The 18,543-nt window shown below is 40.4% G+C and overlaps 1 long non-coding RNA gene and 1 pseudogene across 1 annotated transcript in view; one reads left to right on the forward strand and one right to left on the reverse strand.

Annotated features, from left to right (window-relative positions):
* Positions 1–110: 110 nt before the first annotated feature.
* The window catches only part of LOC145483475 (uncharacterized), a 40,479-nt gene continuing 22,046 nt past the window's right edge, over positions 111–18,543 (reverse strand). The window contains exon 2 of the long non-coding RNA XR_014048926.1: positions 111–1,660. This is a non-coding gene — a long non-coding RNA (uncharacterized LOC145483475). The remainder of the gene's footprint in view (positions 1,661–18,543) is intronic.
* LOC145483441 (uncharacterized) lies at positions 5,792–8,382 on the forward strand (annotated as a pseudogene).

The raw sequence follows: 18,543 nt of genomic DNA on the forward strand, positions 1-18,543 counted from the left end.
TGGAACAAAGGCCACTGCTCGTCACTGCCGGTTACGGGCAGCATGGGAGTCAATGGGTTAAAGAAAGTTAAAATACAGTCCGACCTCTATTAAGCGGCCACCTATTAAGCGGCCACCCTATATTAAGCAGCCACTTTCCAAAGTCCCGGTTTATTTGTCAGTAAACTGCTGTATTTGATACCCCTATTCAACGGCCACCTCTATTAAGCGGCCATGGCCACCTTTTTGCTGTCACAAGTATTATTTATATGTATTATTTAGGTGGTTGAAGATCAAAAACCTCTTAGGTGAGATTACCATATAAACAGGTAAGAACATTTTGTAACAAAGCACACACTATGTAAAGTTTCCCAATGTTACTTAGCCCAATCCTCAGGTTTTTCTTAAAATCAATATTTTTAAAGTAATTAACTATATCACCAAAGAGCCACTCCACACAACTCCTTACTGAGCTCATTGAAGAATTAAATGCCTGCATCTGTGGAGTGAGAACCACATTTCTGAAAGAGGCTTGAAGCTGTACCCTTAAGGGGTATGCAGGGTCCCCATATATGCACATAGGATATCCTGCTGGAGAATGTGCATACCGCTGTAGCTGCTGAAGCAGTCTAGAATCACCCAACATGCTTGCATCATGCTTCTTACCTTCTGATATTCACAACAGTGAAGTTTTGATTTTTAACAAGAAATTTAAAGAACATGAAGATCAAAACAACCACACCAGCACTGATAAACAAAAAAAACAAATTTTATGATGAACTATCTGAATGCATTGGTTAGGTCAGGTCCAAAAGTAACTCTTGTTGTTGAGTAGCACAATCACCACACCACTACGGCCAAAATGCCAATTCTTTGTCTTCTAACCTAAATATCGTGCTTAATATTTAGTATTTTTTACTGAAGATTTCCATATTTGTAGCTTAAGAGCTACTCTTTAAGATAGGCCAGAAAAATTGCTGCCTTGGTACGTTTAAGAATCAAAAATAGTTTTAAGATTTTATTGAACACGGTACAATTCGAATGTAACGCGTAACAATTATGGCGGCATAAATCACCACTAACTTTGACAAAAGTTCGAATTTCTTGCTTCTGGTTATAGGTACAATTTAAGTTCTCTCATATACAGCTAAGAACACAATAAAAACACTGGCTAAGTTTCAGTGGAAGTGCTTTATTCTTTCTCAAATATACAGTTGGTTGAAAGTGGCTGGTATGGTTTGTTTGAAATTGTAACACTTGTAAGGTTTGAAGTAATGTTTGAACAAAAAACTAAAATTTAAAGTTTGACATTTCCATCTACCCAGAAAGTAATTACAGGGAAGGTATGGGCAATATTTGAGGCTTTTCAAAGTCAAAGTTTGAAGTTGAGTCGTGGCATAAATATAGACAACAAACAGAAAACAAAAATTAAAAACAGTTTGTGTAACGCTTAAGAGGAGGTGAGATCAACAACAACTCCAGGCCGAATTCAGAAAATTAAATTCTCAAATCAGAACAAGCAAGTACTCACTCCAAACCACCACTTTGGGCATATGTTTATCCTGCATTTCTGAAGTTTTCAGGCCTTTCTGATTCATCTCTAGTGAGATATTCCAGTTTGAATGACTCGGAAACACTTTCCGCCATCAAGACCGTGTTCACAGAGCATAATGAAGGATTTCTGAAAAGAAAACACAAACAAAATCAGCATTGCTGGCTTGAACCTTCTCTCAAAATTTGCCTCTTGTTTGAGCGGAAAACATGATACTCAAACAAACGACGTGTTTCTGTTCACTTCGCGGGGGCTCTGAGAGGCAAATCAGGGCCAATGATAGCGTGACGAAACGTTTTAGGTTCATCGAAATACATGTAGTCACTTGCTTGAAAAGACAAAAGGTCAAGAGTTGGAATGGAGAAAACAAAAGATATTATTCTTCTGCCGCTTTCACATAAAAAAGCAGCTCAAGAAAGAAAAGCAGAAAGGAAGAGAGAGATAGAGCATCTCATCAAAAGAACCGTGAAAAGACGATTGCTCAAGTCAAGGAACATAGACAAGCGATCTGAGAGTTGTCAAAGCAGGCGGCACGAACAAGGACAGATGTAAAGAAAACAGAGCGGAAATCAAACGTGAAAAAAGAGAGAAAACACTCGAGCAGAACTGCAGAATAAAAGGAAGAAAATAAGAGAACAAACAAAGGAAAGAGTTTGAAAATACCGCAAAAGAAAACAACAAGAAAAGGTTGCACAAGAACTTGAAACAGAAGAGGCGGCATTGACTGCAAGCGTGGGCGAATCTGGATATTCAAACAGGTCATCCAAAAAATGTGCAACTGATAAGGTTAAACAGAAGCTCCTGTTGAGTCCCAAGAAAAAAGCCGAAGTCATAGAAACACTAGCAAACAACCCAAGAACTAGGAAGATACTTGCAAACCACAGAGTGGTAAAAACTCCCGAGGAACAGAAAGAAATGAACGCCCTGAGAGCTCTGGCATCAGATATCTCTGAAGGTTTGAAGCAAGTGACGCACTCGGGATCGAATGAAAAAAGAGTGGCACTTAAGGCCTTCACATCTCTTGCATTTGGAGAAAACAAAAAAAAGACGAGGGCAGGAAAGTCCTTGGGAAAAATAGTTGATTTTAATGCCAAGAGCATAAGTAAAGCGATAAGAACCCTGGAAAGCATCCTCAAGGGCGACACTGAAAGCTGGCTGTATACCAAAAGGAAAGTTTGCCAAGACGCTATTTCAGAGGAAGATGACCAAACCATTTTTAATTACTGGACAAATACGGCCAGTAGACCTACTGGAAATAAGAGGGATATCGTCAAGAAACGTATTGGGAAGCAGCAATATGTCCACCATGCCAAGCACGTTTTGGAAAAGACACAGACGGAAGCATTTCTGGAATTTCAGCAGCTTTATCCCGACGTCAAAGTTAAGCAAAGGAAGTTTGAAAGCCTAAAGCCTTTTTTTTGTTAAACAAGCCAAAGAAAAGAGATAGAAGATCATGCCTCTGCCAAAAACATGTGGAGACTAAAATTTTATTTAACACTTGCATGAAGTTTCGCCAGGGAATTACCAAGGAAGCTGACAACAATAATGGATACCCTGTCTTGAACACTATAACAGAAGCTGCTGAAGACTCTGCCCAAAACAAGAGGATCAGTTATTTCACAAAATCAAGTGCTTGGAAAGACAATGTGATTTATGCGGAATCAATGCCTTGCCACTGCTACCAGAGGAGACGGCTATCGAGGGTTCTGTGCGTTGGTCACACTTTGAGTATGACGATAACCCAATGTACGATTTTTATCTTGTAAAGGTTACATCAGCAGCAATTTCACAGATGACTACCACTGCACTGTCTTGAGGGGTGAGCAGGTCATAAAAGGAAACTTCCACCTCAGGGACAACATACACGATATGACTTTCACCCTTAATGAGAAGCGCACGGCCGTCGTGTATGCAGCCACTGTCCGCCACATTTGTGGGGAACTGCCAGCCAAGAAAAAAGGGAGAAAAATGATATACAAACTGCCATTAAAGGAAAATGAAGAGATAATTGCCTCTCTCTGAACAGTCTACAGTTCCAAACTTGTTTCATTGATATTTTCTGCATTTTTACATCATTAGCTCACAAATTCCTGAACTTGCCACGCCCACAAAGCATTATGGGTAATATAAAAAACTGCTAATACTACAGAGAAAATGTAAATAATCAAAAAAAAATAACTGAATGGTACAAGACATAAAAAGCGACCAGTATATCCACTGAAAATAGCAAAATTAAATACTTCATTATTTTGACCTGTGTTACAGGAAATGTATAGGTGACTGCTACTCGTCTGTTATAATCATGGAAAGTGATCATAGAAGTGCAGGTATTGGCAGTCAATGCAGTGATCACGAGGGGTTAAGTGGCTTATAACGCATCAAAGGTAATTGGCCAATTAGAAAACAGAAATCTCATTCATCAACAGATATGCTGTTCTTGATGCAAGAGTTGTGCCAAACGAGAAAGGGTTGAAGAAGAACTAAAATAGATCCTTCCAAGGTTTTAGCAGCCATGGCACAGGGTTTTCTTTCCCTACCAGTGTCAAATGCATGGCCTGAAAGAGGAGCTGGTGCTGTCAAGAGGATAACGAGCAGTACAACCAATCAGATGTTGAGACCAGTAACGAAATTACATAACCTACTAAAAAACAAGCCATCAAAACATGGAACTAGACAAAGGAGAGAAGGAAACTCCCTCAACATCATGGTGTCACCACTTCTGGAGAATCTTCAAGTCCAGTTCAAACCATTCTTGTCAACTCTACTATTCAAACTAATGTTGAGGCAGATGTCCATGAACAAGCAGATGACTCGGATGATTCAGCTTTTGAAAGATGTGTACCACAATCACTATGCCCATTTGGGGATGGTAGAAAAACTTTCACTGATTTATTGCGATTAGCATCTTCAGCAAAGCCAAATCTTTAATGACGTTAAATATACTTATTTAACTTAGTAAAACACGAGGAGCATGTTGCTCAGTAGTTGGCATGGCGTTGACGCCCATTAGCAGTTTTGATGGCATGCAGTGGTTTTTCGTTGTTGCTAGGGTTTGTGTTACTGCAGTAGGCCTGGTGCAGAGCAGTTTCCTGTGCCCCCGGGTCAGCAGTTTATAGTTGCAATTTATGCATGTGCCTTTACTTGCGGTCATAGTTTTACTGTGCTTAGTGTTCTGGGTGTCTTGATCATTTTTAGAATTTTTTATTGTTTTCTTCTGCATTTTCCGCTGTTTTTCCCTTGGAATCGTTCACCTGAGCTTTTTAGTGTTTCCTGGAGCCTTTTTAGTGCTTTTTCTCAGACAACTTGGAGGCCTTTTGCTGTCGACTTATGTTGTTGCCCAATTCACGTGTGTTGGCCTCTTTGTCCACAGCTTTTCAATTTTTTCAGTATGCCCACTACGCAGCCTACATTCAACAGCCTGTCAGCGGACCTGTTTCCAGCTCCTTCTACATCGGCTCCTCCATCCTCTGGCGATTCAGTAGCTATTTTGACAGTTCCTTCGGGAGCCTTGAATTTGCTTTCAAACGAGATTGCGGTCACTGTGGCCCATGTGCTTCACCAGTCCTTACCAACTTTTGTCGCTGCATTTCGTGCAGAGAACCACACCGCCCCAGTTTCCAGTGCGGCTCCTCCCCCTGTTTCCAGCATTGTTTCCAGCTCGGCCATGGTTGCTGCCAGCTCGCTTTCCTCTGTTGCAGGTACCTGGTAGCTGTTGCAAGTACCTGGCATCCTGGTCCCACCTTTCTCCACAACAAGCACGTGGCCGTTGACATGTTAGTCAGAAGCTTAGCCTCAGACACTAACACGCCAGGCAATTTTCGATACAAATTGGGCCAGAGAAATGTCCTTAGTTTCCAGTCCCTTAGGATGGACATTTCACTCGGCCATTCGCCATGCAACCAAGGGGGATAGGCATCATTACATGTGTTCCATTTCTCGGAAGACTGGTACCAAAAATGGATTTTGGCACTAAAGAACAAAATTCTTCAGACTAGGAGCTTTGTTTTGATATACAGCTTGCAGCAGTTTCTTTTATTTATCAATATCATTCCAAGCTTCTAAATCTTCAACTGCTGGCATAAGATTACCATAACGATGAGCAAGCAAAATTGAACGTTTTTTGGAGCAAATTTTCGCTGCAAGAGAAGTTGTGATTAACTGTTCTGTCTATCAAAAATAGAAGAACATGATGTGAACTGTGTTTCTATCGTTTTGGTTTGTTACCAGAGGCCCTGGATTTGGCACAACAGTAGCATTTGGATGGGATGCAAGAGCAGGAAAAAACCAAGACGTTCATTGAACAGGTCACAGAGGGATCGCTTTCCGGTCGGGGAACTAGCTAGAAAAAGGCTGCACTTTGAGCTGAGTATTTGTCGAAGTCCAAGGAGCTTTGTGCCCAACAGAAACAAATTCAGCAACTAAAAAACAAAGTAAGTCTTTGTTATCTTTTGTCAAACGCTTGACTAATTTAAAGAGCTTAGCCATTGTCATGATAAGCTGAAAATTATATAAGCCTTATTATTCATAATAGCCCTATTAAAAAAGAAACAGTAATGGTAATCAAATTGTAAAAAAAGCCCTGACTGTTCCTTTAATTAAAAATTAATTCATTTGTTTTTCTATCTCATAGAGAGACCATAAAACAAACTTTGGATGAATTGCAAGCAGAGTCACCACCACAGAGAAAATCGACATTCCAGGTGACAAAGAATGCATCCACCCTTAGAAAGAGAAGTCCAGCTCCACTCACCAATGAAGGAGGTTTAAATTTGCCAAGGAGAAGTGCCAATAGAGGACAACTAGAAACCCTCATTGCTTCAGCAGAGGTAAATGGAGAGTCTGCAGAGAACAGAAGTCCTGCACTTGATGGCATGTTCTCTACACTATGTAAACAAGGCACAATGGCAGATATGTCTAAATATGTTTGTTCATCACGAAAGATGAGAAAGGCCACTGTGGCCAAAATAAAAATGCAGTGTAGAGTATGAGAAAAGTGAGGAAAATTTTATTCCTTTGCTTTCACTCCTTTATGCAGGTGGGGTAATTAGTAAAGTTAAATATCAGCAGACAAGATCATCTATGGTAATGAAAAATACTGGGAGGCATACCAAAAAGGGTTTTACGTCAAAGGAAAGAATAACTTATGGATGGGGTGTCCCAGTTCCTAAACCACTTCCATACAGTGTTCTAATGAATAAAATTGAAGAGCTTGATAGGGGAGATGTGATCTCAGTAAGGGAAACTTTGTGCTATAACTTTTAAGTAGACCAACAGGTTCATGGGATGTATAGAAATTTAGAGGAATTTCTACTCATGCTTTGTAAATTCTATTTAGAAACTGATGAATGTAGGAAAGAAAGCGACAAACTGACCTGGTTTGGTGAGAGGGAGGGAACATTTAAGGTTGCGATTGGGGGTGATGGAGCCCCATTTGGAAAGTGGGACCAATCAATGTCCTGGTTAGTAAGCTTTTTAAATGTGGGACCCAGGGTAGCCTCACCCAATGACAATTTTTTATTGTTCAGAGCCAACTGTAAGGAGGACCATGAGGTGGTTACCAGCTGCAGATATAGAGGGTATTGACAAGAAAACCTTCACTGTAATGGGGAAGGATGTAACCTTCTCATTTGACCTTCTCCCTGGGGACATGAAATTCTTGGCTTATATAAATGGTGAGTTATCTAATTCAGCAAAATACTTTTCCAGTTTTGCTAATGCTTGTCAAGATGAGAGTAGTTCACTAACTGAAAAATTTGGGAAGACCCAGAACTGTAAATGGAGACCATGGCAGTATAGCCAGAGAATTGCTATTGCTCAGCAGGTTGCTGATTTCAAAAGGAAACTCCCAGGTCACTTAGCTGAGAAAACAAAGAGGGCTAAAGTAACTCAGTTCATTGCTTGGAAAAAATCCAGGCAAGAATTTGAACCATTTATAGGGAAGCTTTGTGACAAAGAGGTTGTTAAACCCCTCCACTTAAACAACAGTGGGGTACAGTACTTGCATACAATGCTGCTCAATATCGCCATTTCTTTGAGTAACCTTCCCAATAAACTAAACAGCCTTAGTGAACTTCCCCCAAACTGTGCAATTACCAGATATTTAAAGGCTATGGAAAATGATGTAAAGGCAGGGAGAATGAAAAAGCAATTGGGCAAGTGGCTGCTCGAGGACAGGGGTAAAGACAAGGATTTTACGTATCGCTTGACAGGTAAAGATTCACGACTAATCTTACATGGGTTCATGTATTTAGTTAGGGCAATTCAGGGCGACTCAACAGACCACAAGCTGCTAATGAAACGTCTGCCAATTGTCTTCATTGGTACTAAACTCAGGGACTGTGCTGCAACTTCTTCAATGTACCATCTCAATGAAGAAGATCTTGCAAAACTTGTTGTGCCGTGATTATTTTACTGCAGTTGCTTTGTTTGGGTCTTCAGTTTCAGGCAGTGTGTGGAGCATTGGACATGTAGTCTATATGCCCACTCAAAGCAAATGTTTGACAAATATGGGACAGGGTTGGGTATCAATACAATGCAGGGCAGGGAAGCTAAACATGTGCAAATTGCAAGCTTTGCCAGAAACGGTCAGTACAAACGTCGGTATCAGGTTTTTAGGCACGACCACATTAGCAAGCCATGGCTCCCCATCAAGCAACCCTCACTATTAGCCTATCATCAGTCACATGACACTCATTCCCACCTGCATCCATATGGATCCCCAGCATTACTGCTACTGTGGCCTGTCTAAAGAAGCTGAAACTGAACAATGCTTCTTCTGTGGACATAAACTCATGGAGATCAAGAAATCTGTACGTGATGGCAAACTGACACAAGAGTGTTTGAGGTACTGATCTTAGTGAGTTTTGTTTGTAAGCTGGATGTAGAATGTTATCTCTATAGTTTCTGACGATGCAAGACTGTACTCTAGTGACTCCTGTTTGCCCCAGAAAACTTAACACTTAAAATATTAGGATGACTGAAGTTAAACTGTATAGCAATGTAGGGTATTAACCCTTAAGGGATTGGATCTATAGTTTAAATGTTAATGGACAAGGGCTCTCAATTATTTTTTCTTGGAGCACAACCTTGTCATATCCAATTTAGGTTATAACATTTTGATCATCACTGGATATATAATTCTGATGAATGCCAGCTCTATTCAAATACACACTGAACATGCAAATCAGTTGGGTATTCATGTTAACTCAACTTGTAGTTGTAGTGTCAGTTCAAACAATATTGTCATTTATAAACATGAATTTCAAGATGCAAGTATATTGTAAACTAAAATATAATGGACTGTTGAGACCATTGTCTCTCAAATCATTAAAGAGAAATGATTGAGCAATTCCAAGTGTGGTTAGTATTGTGCCTATTATTTTCATTGCTGGCTGATACCATAGCAATTCCAATATCCATAATAAAATTTAGCCCTTAAAAGCTCCTCTTTAGCAATGTACATCATTGTTCCCTTCTTCTCGTCATTTACAATAAGCTTTGCTTCTCCTTTTCTCTCACTAAGTTGCTTTTTGAATTCACCACAATCTTTGAATTGGTCGAACTGGTTACATAATCTTCTCAGGCTTGAAAACATTATAGCCACTGATCCTGGTTTCTTTTCAACCTCTACCCCATATCTTGTTCTACCAAGAATCTCCTTACGCAAGAGATTGAAGACCTCCTGTGGCATGGGAAGGTTGAAGCAAACCATCCAGGGATGTACCTTGCTCATCTTTGAACTTAAACAGTGAAAAATTGCAGTTTTAGTGTGGATCATGCTTCGTTGTAGCACGCGATATAGCTCGCCGATGCTGTATTTGGGTCTCTCACGAAGACCGCCAAACTTCCCTTTCACAACCACTTCAGCTAGCTTATTTAGCTCTTGAAATGTATTGTCTAAATCCTTTAGGTTATATGCAGTTGAAATTTGTTGCTCAAATTTTGATTTCTCACGGTTCAGTGCCTCGTTTATTGAAATAATTAGTTCGCCATCGTTGGCTTCACATTGATCTGCCATCTTGGATTTTGCCTAACTAAGCCTCAGATCCTCCGCGGCCAAAATGAAAGTTGGCCCAATTTGATTTGATAATTTCCTGGCATGAAACAGGATGACCCTAAGGTCCACCCTGAAATAAAGGTGTCAACTATTTAACTAGAGCCAAACAAATGTCTTGGATTAGCAAGAGTCTCTAGGTTTTCACAGTGGTCCACACTCTTGAAAGCTATTGCAAACCTCATTATACTTGCCCATTCATGGAAAAAGCACACACCTTGAGAGGAAGGTGACCATGCCGCACCGGGAACAGTGCTTACAGTGCTGACCTTCAAGCAAGCCCAATCAGTCATCATCAAGAACGTGCAACCAGAGGCTTATGGAGAAGACTTAAAGCTCCTTCAGAATTCTGTGAGGTTACCAGCCACTAGTCCGCTCAAGAAACTTGGCCTAATTGTGGATGACAAGGGACTCTCAAGAGTTGACATTTGCCTTGAACATGTAGATCTGAAGTTCAAAGAATGTCACTCTTCAATCATGCCAAGCTCGCATCATGCCACAAATCTCACAGTCCGCTACTGTCACTCCAGAGTCCAGCATCAATGTCGTCACATCACCCTTGGTGCTATTAGGAGCCATGGCCTGTGGATCCTCGGTGGAAAACACCTCATGAACAGCGCCATCAACAAGTGCATTAAATGTAACAAACTGCAGGGAAGACAACAGATTCAGAAAATGGCTGATCTACCTGTTGACCGCTAACTCCTACTCTGCCCCTTGGCTAACTAGTGCCAGACACACAAGGGGTGGAGTTACTAATAGTAAACGTTGGGCCAGGCTTTTTACATGTCTGGTGACAAGAGCCATTCACATTGAGCTTGTAGAGAATATGGACTCTTTTAGGCTTTATCAATGCGCTATGACAATTCTTAGCCTTGCGGGGACCAGTGGTACAGTTCCATTCTGTGGTACCAACTTCGTTGAACCATACAACAAACTCCAAGCTTCACTCAATGAGATGGATCACAACCTTATTTAGTCCTACTTAGCTACACAGGGCTATGATTGGATCTTCAATGCTCCCCACTCATCCCAGGCCAGTGGAGTCTGGAAATGGATGATAGGAGACTCATGCAATCGTGGATGCAATGCAGCAATATTTGAGCACTTCACTGTTTCTTATTTCAAATTTACAATTTGCAGAATATCAAAGCCACTAACTCAGGCAGTTTTTGGTCTCTCTTACAGATGCAATTAAGGCAAGAAATAAACAAGCTGCTAAGGAGAAGCTACACATTTCCCTTCTTTATTAAAATCCTGACAAACATACTATTGTAGATTGAAAACAGCAGATGATATTTGTTGAGCCGACCTGTGGATAATTCTAAAAGATATGTTTCACTTTTGCACTAAAAAGGGACAAGTGGTGCTACCTAACATCACATGACAAAAAACCATGTGGAAACATAGCACATAACACTTATGATGCTAGAATGCATGTCTCTTACATGTTGGGCTCTACCATAAGGAAAACCACTCAATATTTGTGTTATCCCATATACGATGCATCCTCCACATAATATGTAGAAGACATGAACGCTAACTAATCTGCACATCTGTTTAGAGCAAATTGATTTTGTTCTAAAGAGAATAGTACCACAAGGACAGCAAGGGGTTACTCAGAACAAATATACAGTCAAACCTCAATTATCCGTACCTCGATTACCCGGATTTCTCAATTATCTGGACTTTTTCTCTTGTCCCAATTTTGTCATGAATATTTATTACTCATGATCAAGATCCTAGCAATATTCTGTTTAAAACTATAGCATTGAGAAGTGCAGTCAAAAGCGAGTTTTTTGCTTTTAAAGAGCAAAAGCAGTGCTTGCTCGCACGCATCGTAACTAATGAAGAACACTCAAATTAGTTCTGACTGGCTCAGAGTTGAGTGGTTCAAGATGTACAGAAGACCATATTGTTTTCCAAACAATTTGTAAAAGTGTTGTTTCACGATTAAATGTTGCTTGATTTAAACAGTTTTGTTCTTCATTAATATTCATATTTTCGATGATCTGGACCCTCGATTATCCGTACTATTTCATCTAGTCCCAATGATTCCAGATAATCGAGGTTCGACTCTATGGCTTTGCAATGTTCACATCTAACTGACATAGATGGAACATGTTTTTGTAGGGTACACATGTACCTTTCCCACCTCACCCTCACCACTTTCTTGCCTCAAAGACTAAACAAACATTAAAATTTACACCTTAGCACCTTGGCGACAGGCAGCCCTCAAAACCATCCCAGTAGTGCACTCTGCACTAAAAAGGAGGCAGTAGAAGAGAGAGAAGAAGGTTAAAGGAAAAGTGGATGCAGATCACCGAGGCAGGGGAAGCGGTCCATCCTGATTGCCATGCGGTGCGCTCTAGAAACAGAATGGCAGCAAGTAGAGCAAGTAAGAATAGTTTCAAAAGCTTTGCCCACAACCAAAAAAGCGTTTCGAAATAATCCAAAAGAGAAGTGCCAGGCCACGAACAAGGAAACAACTTGTAAAGACGGGAACACTCAAGACTCCAGAAGAAGAAACAAGATCATTGAGAGCAATGCCAGCAGTTATTTCACAGGGCTTAGAGTAGGTGAAAGAGTGGTTCAAATGAGAAAAGAAAAAGCATTGAGAGCCTACATCCCTTGTCTTTGGAGAAAACGTTAAAAAATGTCATGCTCAGCGTTCACTCTCTAAGTGGCATCATTAGACAGAAAAAGTATTTGACGTGGCATCAAGTGGAGGATGGAGTAAGTAAGATTTGATGCTGTTAGTCCATCAGTTGAGAGCCGAAAATTTGGATTCATGGCTCACCTGAGGGGAACAGCCGAAACATGTCTTATCTTAATCTTTGACTACTAAGCATCATAAAAATGTATGATAGCAAGGAAAGAACAGTAGCTTTCACTTTATAAATCAAATTTTAAATTTTGCCCTACATACCCTTCTTTTGCCACCATCTTGGATTTTTGGAGAATGCTTAAAAGTGGTTTACATGCCTTTTATGTAAGCGAATCGTGTTTTAAATGTAAATTTTAAACGTATTGGAACAACAAACATGGTGTCAATTTGTTCTAGTGTTTGAATTATCAGTATATGACATCACAAGAGACGTCATAACGCCTGATTATTAGTCACAATGTGATCATTTTGCACCTATGATCATTGCAAAAAAGTTGTGAGGTGCGGTTCTCAAAATCATTTCATGAAAAGAGGGAAAGTAGATAAAATATTTGTATAAATTGCAAGTTTGTTGAAACAAAGCCCTAAAAAACATTTGCCTGTTTCCTACATCCAGCCCGATACCAAACATGCGGTCTCATAAACGAAAGTGCGAAAGTGTTTCCTCTGCACCATGATCTGGTGGATGAATGCATTGTATGCGGTGTTTAGGGTTCTAGGTCAGACCAGGAAGCTTCTTCACAAGTATTGGCCTATTAGTTTATCACAAACCTATATCCATAAGGAGTTGGCCCCAGCACACATCAAAGAAGACATCAAAGCTGTAGGAAAGCTGGTGGATCAGCTCAAGGATGTTATCATCTAGCCATGGAAGCAACATGCAGCATTAACGAAATTGTCCACGCCAGGTTATCAAAGTAACAAGTGAAGTAAGTGATGACATTACAGGCCAAGAGCAAGGTAAAGAAGGCAGTCAACAACTTTGTAATGACCATTGCTCTTCTAATCCCACTTCAGATTACTTAGATCCATTGAAGAAAGCCAAGCTGAAGTCTTTCAAGGTTCTGTAGGCTGTGCATAAGGTTCCCAACTGGGATGTAGTACTTCCTCCTCGTATGGATCGGGAGGTATTTGCTCTGATGGCACATGCTGGTCTCTTGCCGACCCTTGTGGACTCCCGCCAAAAAAAACTGCGCAAAGCCAAACTCTCCCAACAGCTAGACTGACGCATCACAGTCACCGAGAAATACCCAGAGAATGCAACCAGTATTTTCAGTATATCTGGAACGGTGGTCTTCCAGAAGTTGAATATCCCGCCCCCTAGAGGCATGTCTCGTGTGGTTGCTAAGAGAGTGTTTGAGTTGGTAATGAGCACAGGGAAAAGGCACGTGGACGTAGTGTTCCGCATGTATCACGAGGTATCAATCAAGAATGTCGAAAGATTTTAAAGAGTGTCTACCTCTGACAGTGGACAGTACAAGAACATACTTTCTGCCTATACTTTGAAGTTAGGGAACAAGCTTTTCAGTATCATGGCAAACAAGCCTGACATTGCCAATTCCCTCAGGTCACAGTGGAAGAAAGAAGCATTCAGAGGCAGACTCAGTGACCAGATCATGTACGTGACAGCCGAAGATCAGTGCTAGAGACTAAGATGCAGCCAAATGCAAACCAACTCCTGAGATAGGGTGTAACCATGAAGAGGCTGATATGAGTATGGTTCTCCATGCTCGGTATGTGGGAGGCAGGTGTGTCATCCCACCCCAACACTGATATCTTTGTCCTACTGCTTGCTCAAAGCCAAAACCTTGGAATGCGCTACATGAAGAATGGAAGAGGCGGAAAGAACAGAATCATAAAATTTCTTTATTTATTACCAGCTTGGGGAAGTAACTTGACCAAGGCATTGACAAGCTCTACTTCATGAAAGTCCTAATTGGCTTAAACACAATCACAGGCTGTGATACTCTCTGGTAAGCAGTTCAGCTTCTAATTCTTCAATACAGTGAAAGGTACGTCCGAGCTATGGCGAGAAGGGCACGAGTGAACAGTATCCAAAGAGATACTGAAGGAGGCACTCATGTGACAGCTGTACGAGAAGGGGGCCAGAATATGGATGCACTGCGCTAGGAAGTCCACTCCGCCAGAGGCGGGAAAGTCTAGCTAGAGGCTTTGCAGTCATGCCAGTCATCTCTGTGACATCGCGTTACAAGAGCAAATTATCGAGAAGCAATCTGGACAGGAGCCGTCACCACAGAGAAGACAGCTCCAGTTAAAATATGACGCTAGTGGCAGAGTATTTTTGACAATTTTTGAGGTCTTTGGAAAGGTGCTCAAACAGAGTCTTGAGTGTTTGATATAACTTCCCGATCAGAACACTAAGGAGAAAGCGAAAACTAAAATGGCTGAAATATCTGCTAAAACAATCAGATATCCAAACACCATCTTGATGAATTGTTTATGAATTTGAGAAGTTATAGATTGAAATGCAAGTGACAGCAGTGACAAAGGGCGTTATATGAGCCTGGTGTTTCTGTACTCGAATGAGCTCTAGACTGAAGTGTGGACCTAGTTACGTGTATCTACATATATATGGTATATTGGTTCATGGCGTAGTGTGCTTAATTAACTAAATGTAGAAAAGGCTTTTACTAGTACTGTGATGTGGAGAACCTTATTGCAATACATAAACTAGAAACAAAATGGCAGTCATCGTGACATAATTTATGACGTCATCATAGCTTGAACAACTACAGACAATACTGAAATAATATCTAAGATACTTATTATTCCAAATATACGTCCAGGCAAAATATCGTGTGCCTCTGAGAAAAAAACATATAAGACTAGTAGTAATCAGAGATTATGAGGGCACGTTCGACGCTCTCACTTTAATATATACCGTAAATAAATGATTTCACTAGCTGACTTTCAACCTGTCTATTGCTAAAATCAACATTTTTCAGCAGCAACCGAGGTTTTACAGTCAGATATGCAGTGTCAAGTCCATGCTAGTGAAGAGGTCACGATTTGTTGATACGTTGCGTGATGCCGCCAGTTTCTGTAGACTCTCAAGTTTCATAGAATATTTAAATTACGTACATTATTCTAAGCTAGCATTTGCAATCACGTGCTCGTTTTGCGTGGCCGTTTATCATAAACAAACTCCGTGCGACTAATTCAAGTATTTCTCCTGTTGAATAAAGTAGTCTTATGGATCTTGCCTTCAGAGTACTTTTCCACCAATTCCAAGCAATAAAATTTCGACCAGATAAAGACTGAGCTATCTGTCGCAACTGAAACTAATCAACAAATGCAATCAAAATGTAGCTGTTCCCATGGTTATCATCCCGAAACCAAGTCGTGTTGATAAACAAGGACAATTCCCCCAGATTTCGATAAATGCTGCCATAGAAGCGTTTAAATTCGCCAAAATCTAACGCTGAGAGCACACAATAGCAAAGCGTATGGCGACTGAATGGAGAGAAGTCAAAGAAAGATCCATCAGAAAGACGAGCTGCTCACATGGCCTGCACACATACTCATGTGTTCGCTACATGTCTTATCACATGTCTTAGCATTAAACGTTACCAGTTTACTGGCCATGACATGCCCCCGCAAAAATCAGGCGGGGGTGGCCATTTTGGTGTCCTTACAGGAATGTGTTGTTTTTGACCTAAAACCACACACAGGGAAACCAACCCTGGAAAGCCACAGGTCAAATATTAAGTTTGCGTTCCACTTCATCGGACGCAAAAAATACATTTACAATTCCAAGATGGCGAGCAAAACAAGGGTATTGGGGGTAAATTTAAAATTCCATTTACAAAGTGAAAGCTACCGTTCTATCCTTGCTATCATGCATTTTAATGATACTTACTAGTCAAAGATTAAGAATATACAGGTTTCGTTTGTTCCCCTTAAGTGAGTCATACAACCACCTCAGCTGATGGACTATGTTCCTGACAAAGTTAAGAGAGTTCTAGGATTTCTGGACAACAAAAGCTAGCTGTCCAAAACTGAAGACAAGAGAGATTTTGTTTGGTATCGGATAGCAAAAAGCCAGCGCACAGAACATGGAAAGCACATACTGGAAAACTCCCAGACAGAAGCTTACTTGGAATTCCAGGCACCACACCCTGATATTAAAATAAAGCGGCTGAAGTTTGAATCACTGAAGCCATTTTTTGTAAAACCTGCCAAAGAACACGGTAGAAAGTCATCTTTGTCGGAAATGTTGAGATTATTAGGAGACATACAAGATTCTGCAAGACTTTAGAAATAAAGATCAGGATGAGCCTGTTCTGGTTCCTGCCACCATAACAGAGGCAGCTGAATTGACCCTTTGTCCTAAAGCAAAAGATCCATACCATAAAATGTCATGTTTGGGAAAAGAATGCGACCAATGTGATGTTTACTTAATGAAACTCCTTCCCAAAGAAGAATCGAAAGACAGCGTGGTTATTTGGAGGTGCCATCACTATATCTCAACCAGAAAGGTTTTGGAAATTGGTCAAGAGCAGGAGAAACTGGCCCTTGTCACTAGGGAAACACCACCCTCCGAAATGCTTGGATACTTAAAGAATCTCCTTTGAAATTTTCTGATGCACTGTGTTATGGCCAAGTGGTAATGTGATCAACTCGGCAATTTGCTTGAGCAATTACCCCTGAATCGCAAAGTCACCATCCATGACTACTCTCAAGGGTACACCTGCAGGTCTCAAGATAAAACACAGTCTGAGTATTTCGATGTGGCAAAGGTTTCCCTGCATGTCACCATCCACTACCTCTATGCCACAGAAAGGAATGATGGTATTAAAAATACTGAAGAGAATTTCAATTCTTAATCACACTTTTTTAGTTAAACAGATTTCATTTAATTACCAAAATTACAGAATCAGAAAGAAAAAAATGCAAAATGAAATAAGAGAAAAGTGTGTAGTGGCCAAAGGAGCTTAAGCTTTTGTGTTGGCCTCTACCACAGTAACACCAAGGTTGTGAAGGAACATGTGATCATAATTTCTGATAATGGTATTCAACATAACAATTCAGTGTACAAAGTGCAGGGACTTTTGAACACAAACCTAACAAAGGATCTTGGCCAACAAATCACAGGGATGCAAGGGTTCACTGATGGGTGTGCAGCCCAGTGTAATTGTAAAGAATCTGGAGATTGCTACTTACTCATACCTTAAACAACTGCAGGGTAGCATGGTGCGATATGATTAGTGATTCAAACTCCACTTGGTAGATTCAAACTGATTTAATGACAGATCAAGTCCATAAATCTAGTTCACGATAGGTGGCAACTGCAGTTACTTAATGATATAATTAAATCTTAGCCCTGTCAGTTAAAGGGTGTGTTTTTTGTCAATCTGTGATCTATTAATCCCATAACGATTATTATCCAAATCCCATTTAAGGTTACTGACCTAACTTTAAAATGACCTCTGCTAAATGGATAGATTGAAATACTGAGCATGTATGAAGTTATCAGTGATGTGTATAGCATAACAAAAGTGTATGTTTTGATAATTGTACAAGCATTGGATAGTTTTAGTTAACCAGTCATGGTCCAAGATCAGCCTACTTCAATACTTCTTTTAAAAAAGAAGCCGTGTATGAAGAATGTTTCAATATAGCTTAAACAGTTGGCAAAACTAAGTATTCCAGAGTTAGACATTAAAGACACATTTTATTACACCACAACAGAAAAAGTTATCGTAAACAAGAAAGGTTGTAAAAATTTGATAACACATTGCAACTTTCACTGTCCTTCCAAAGAAAGCAGAACCAATCGAATGCTAAGGTCCAAGAGAGATGCCCAAAAATGTATTACAGCTTCACAATCAAACCTGTCTTCATGCTATTGCATGTGCAGAGGAGGTTATTGAAGACTAAAATACTGACACAGAAAAAATATATGGCAATAACCTGCCATCACTAGTGTGAGGCCCACCTGTCCAGCATTGCATCATCTGCTCCAGGTCAACCAACACAGAACAGTGAGCCATTTCAACACTTTTGCAAGCATATCCTTGGCAATGTCAAGCAGACAACCTGTACAGATCATCACAATGCCTTGATCAGGATGCAGGCAGAAATTCAGAGCAGAAAACATACTGTGCAGCTTTCTGCACATCCCTGGCCCTACTTGCAGGCTTAGGTAATAATGCAAGCTGCAATGGTTCTCAATGGTTGGAAAGAGCGGCGGACTGAAATAAGGTAGGCGAAGATGTCACTCAGTTGATTTTTTTACTTGGGCTAGCATTGATTTTTTCAGCATTTCAC

The sequence above is a fragment of the Orbicella franksi genome, chromosome 4 (assembly GCF_964199315.1).
Source record: "Orbicella franksi chromosome 4, jaOrbFran1.1, whole genome shotgun sequence".
In the NCBI taxonomy this organism is placed as follows: Eukaryota; Metazoa; Cnidaria; class Anthozoa; order Scleractinia; family Merulinidae; genus Orbicella; species Orbicella franksi.